Below are 5,000 nucleotides of genomic sequence, written 5' to 3'. Positions count from 1 at the left end.
TTCAGTTCGGGGAAGCTTTCGCCACTTCACCAAGTACTCTGTTTGCTCCGCTCCGTTGGGTAGCTTTATCTTGCGATCCGCCAGAATGGTTTCCACTCGCTTCTCGTAGGAGGCTGTGATGGGAGGTAGCCGAGTTGGAACACTTCGATAAGCATCTTGCGGATCTGAATGGTAGGCCTTCAGGTTGCTGGCGTGAAGAACGTTGTGAATTTTGAACCACGCCGGCAGCTGCAACTTGTAAGAAACATTGCCTACCCTGCTGATAATTGGGAAGGGCCCTTCATACTTACGCACCAATCCTTTGTGGACTCTTTTCCTGAAGAATTGGAGTGATGCTGGTTGGAGCTTTACCAACACCAAATCGCCAACTTTGAACTCCTGTGGTCGCCTTCCCAAGTCTGCCCACTTCTTCATCCGTTTTGCCGCCTTCTCCAAGTAAGCCCGCGCAATATCGGCATTTCGATGCCACTCCTTTGCGAAATGGTAGGCTGATGGACTACTCCCCGTATACCCAATTGCCATAGTGTGCGGAGTCGACGGTTGTTGTCCTGTGATAATTTCGAAGGGGCTCTTGTTGGATGCAGAGCTCCGCTGCAAGTTGTAGGAGAATTGGGCGATGTCCAACAGCTTCACCCAATCTCGTTGATTGGCACTCACGTAGTGCCGGAGATACTGCTCCAAGAGCGAATTTATTCTTTCAGTCTGACCATCCGTCTGGGGGTGCAGGCTTGTAGAGAAGTATAACTTTGATCCCAACAACTTGAATAGCTCGGTCCAGAACCGTCCCAGAAACCGAGCGTCTCGATCACTAATGATATTGTGTGGGACTCCCCAATACTTCACTACACCCTTCATCATCAGTCTGGCCGCCTCTTCAGCTAAACAGTGTAGGGGAGCAGCAATGAATGTTGCATACTTTGAAAACCGATCGACCACCACAAGTATCGATCCAAGTCCCCCTACAGGTGGCAAGCTTGATATGAAGTCTAAGGAAATGCTCTCCCATGGCCTTTCTGGTACGGGCAACGGCTCCAAAAGTCCCACCGGCTTCCGCTGCTCCACCTTGTCTTGTTGGCAAGTAAGGCATGTTCGAACATACTCCTCCACATCAATCCCCATCTTTGGCCAGTAGAAGGCCCTCTCCACGAGAGCCAATGTTCTGTGAATGCCGGGATGTCCAGCCCAAAGGGAATCGTGACACTCTTTTAAGAGTTCACGCCTTAAGTTGTCCACTCGGGGAACATAAACCCTATTCCCTTTTGTGTAAACAAGTCCCTCCTGGACCCAAAATCGTCGTGCCTTGCCTTCTTTGATGAGCTGCATCAGGATAACTGCCTGGGGATCACTATACAGTCCATCTCTGATTCGGGAAAGGAAGTTGGAGTGTAACTGACTTGTTTGGCCTCTGCCCTCCAGTTGTGTAGCATTCACGCACTCCACCTTCCGACTCAGCGCATCGGCCACGACGTTCGCCTTCCCGGGCTTATATTCCATTGCCATATCAAATTCAGCCAGGAAGTCCTGCCACCGTGCTTGCTTTGGGGAGAGCTTCTTCTGAGTTTGGAAATAACTCAGGGCGATGTTGTCTGTCCTCAGCACAAATCGCGACCCAAGGAGGTAGTGTCGCCAAACTCGTAGGCAGTGGATCACCGCTGTCATCTCCTTCTCATGCACTGGATACCGCCTCTCGGTCTCGTTGAGTTTGCGGCTCTCGTAGGCCACCGGATGACCTTCTTGCATGAGTACTCCACCAATAGCAAAGTCCGAAGCATCTGTATGGACTTCAAAGGGCTCTCCATAGTTTGGCAATTTGAGCACTGGTTCTTCCAGAACAGCAGCCTTCAGATCTTGGAATGCTATCTCACATCTGTCAGACCACTTCCAAGGCTGCTCCTTCTTCAGCAACTCCGTCAGTGGGGTTGCCCGCTTCGAATATCCCGCGATGAAGCGTCGATAGTAGTTGACGAAACCAAGGAAGGATCTCAACTCTGGCACCTTCTTTGGAGTTCGCCATTCCGCAACTGCTTGCACCTTCGACTTATCCATCCGAATGGAGCCATCACCGATTCGATGCCCCAAGAATAGGATCTCAGTCTGAGCAAAGTAGCATTTCTCCCTTTTTACGAACAACGTGTTCTCCCTGAGAACCTTGAAAATCGTCCGAAGGTGCTTGACGTGCTCCTCGAGCGTTTGGCTGTAGACGACGATATCGTCCAAGTAGACGACCACGAACTTATCCAAATACTCCTTGAATAGCTGGTTCATGAGAGTACAGAATGTGGCCGGAGCGTTGGTTAAGCCGAAAGGCATCACCAAGAACTCAAACGCTCCATATCTGGTCACACAAGTAGTCTTTGCTTCGTCGCCTTCAGCAATGCGCACCTGCCAATACCCCGACCGGAGGTCGAGTTTTGAGAAATACTTCGCCTTGCCTAGTTGATCGAACAAGTCCGCGATGAGCGGGATGGGATACTTGTTCTTCACTGTTACTTTGTTGAGGGCTCGATAGTCGACGCATAATCGGAGACTCCCATCTTGTTTCTTCTGAAAGAGAACTGGAGCTCCGAAAGGTGCTTTTGAGCTGCGGATGAGACCACCGCTTAGCAGTTCACCTAACTGCTTTCTAAGTTCTGCCAACTCTGGCGGGGCCATGCGATAGGGTGGTCTCGCTGGAGGCTTCACTCCTGGCTCCAGCTCAATACTGTGATCCACGCCTCTGCGTGGCGGAAGAGTCTTCGGCAACTCAGGTGGCATAACGTCTTTGAACTCCTTCAGGACGTTGGCCACCACAGCAGGTTCTTGAATGGCTTCTTCATTGAGTGGCTCTAGCTTCATAGCAGCCACGAATGTTAGTTCGCCCTTTCGCACCCCTTTCTTCAATTGTAATGCCGAAATATGTTGGGGCTCCTTGGTTCCTCTCCGAGAGACGGGCACCACACAGGGGTCATCGCCTCCCATCATACATAGGGAATTCAAGAATGGCATCGGCACCAACTTCGCCGCGTGCATAAACTCCATTCCAAGAATCACTTGGAAGTCGTCTAGTGGCACGGCCATCATGTTGGTGGTTCCGCTCCAAGTCCCGATTCTGATGGGAACTCCCTTCGCCAATCCGGAGATTCGCCTGGCCTCCGAGTTCACTGCTTTCATTCGGCTTGGGCTCTTCTCCAATGTCAACCCAAGTCGCTGTGCTTCACGATCGGCTATGAAGTTGTGGGTAGCGCCCGTGTCCACCATTGCACGGGTCGTTTGGCCATTCAGCTTGATGTCCACATACATCAGTTCACTACTTCCTGCTTTTTGTGCCTTCGTCTTCATGTTCTCCCCCACTTGACCCCGCATAGCGTTCAACAAACGCATTGCTCCCATTCGGGGTCCTTGCGACTCTTCATCGTCGCTGCTGGATTCAGAACTGCTTGAGCTAAGGGCAACAGCTTTGCCCTTGTCCGATCGGGGAGGGTGGATGGAAGCTGTCAAAGCGTTGAGTGCCTGCTTCTGTGGGCACTCCCTTACCATGTGCGGTCCTCCGCACAAGAAGCATCCTCCAGGTTTCGAGGCCTTGCCTTTTGGGTTCGGCCCTTTGTGGGAGCTCTTCTTCTTCTGTTCGCCCCCGAGCTCCTTCCCTCGAGAATGTTTTTGAGGGCGATTGCTTGAAGATTGTTTCCTTCTCGCTGGGTCTTCAGAGGAAACGAAGTCGGTGAGCCTTTCTGCAGCTGCAATTGCCCCGACCACGTCGGTAACATTCCTTCGATTCAGCTCTTGCTGAGCCCATGGTTTCAAACCATCAAGGAAACTGAACAACTTGTCCTTCTCGGACATGTCCTGTATGTCCAGCATCAGTGCAGAAAACTGCTTTACATAGTCTCGGATGGTGGTACTTTGGCGGAGTTGTCTCAACTTCCTTCTTGCGATGAACTCTGTGTTCTCCGGTAGGAACTGAGTTCTCAACTCCCGCTTCAAGTCTTCCCATGTGTCGACTCGACACCGACCTTGTTGGATTTCCTCCCAACGAGTTCGCCACCAAAGTTTCGCATCTCCGTTCAGATACATTGTTGCTATTGAAACTTTGGTATCTTCAGAATCGGGTCTCGTAGCTCGGAAGTATTGTTCCATGTCAAACAGAAAGTTCTCGAGCTCCTTGGCATCTCTGGCCCCTCCGTATCCATGGGGCTCAGGTGCCCTCAAGTTTTGTGGCGGTGCAACGCGGGTGTTGCCTCCTCCCGCATTTAGCGTTCTTGTGAGCATAGCCACCTTCGCCGTGAGTTCCGCCACAACATCTTGTAAGTGCTGCACGGAGTCCTTGGTGTCATCGGACAGTCGGTCGACTAGGGCCTCGACCTTGTCGATCCTGGACTCCGCTTCCTCTTGCGAGCTCTCTACCCCAACAAGTCTTTGTTGGCCATGGTAGAGTTCCTCCATGCTCACTTCCAGAACATCCAGGCGGGTTTCCGCCGTCGTGAGTCTCTCCTTATGACTCTTTTTCCCAGTTAGCGCACCAGATTGCGCTTCCTCCGCTCGCGGAGAGTTGCCAACTTCTCGCTCATCCTGTTCGCTGCCGCGATCCTCATGAGCGGCTCCAACAGCATGAGAGCGAGTGTGCACATGCAGCCCACCTGCGGCTGCTTGGGGCAAGGGTCCGGCCTGCCCCGTCTTGCTTGATTCGCCACGATGCTTTGCCATGGCGAAGTTGCGAAGTTCGTTCGCTGTTCGATCGAAGAGCTTGCCCGCTCTGATACCACAATGTCACGACCTTAGCTGGAATTGCCTAAGGCGTGCGGCACCCTTGCGGCCAACGACGCGAACTTAGCTTGCGTTGCCTAAGTCGCGAGTCACTCTTGCGGCAAAGACGCGAACTTAGCTTGCCTTGCCTAAGTCGCGCTTCGCCCTTGCGATCTTGCTCCGCAAGGATCAGCCCACTTTGTAACCTCTCGCAGGTCCCGAAGGACCTGTAAAAGAGAAAGAGAGTTAGATCGAAAGAACGAGCAACGGACACGTCCCGA

The sequence above is a fragment of the Musa acuminata genome, unplaced genomic scaffold, assembly GCF_036884655.1.
Source record: "Musa acuminata AAA Group cultivar baxijiao unplaced genomic scaffold, Cavendish_Baxijiao_AAA HiC_scaffold_1136, whole genome shotgun sequence".
Lineage (NCBI taxonomy): Eukaryota > Viridiplantae > Streptophyta > Magnoliopsida > Zingiberales > Musaceae > Musa > Musa acuminata.
Note: the sequence above shows the minus strand (reverse complement) of the source record.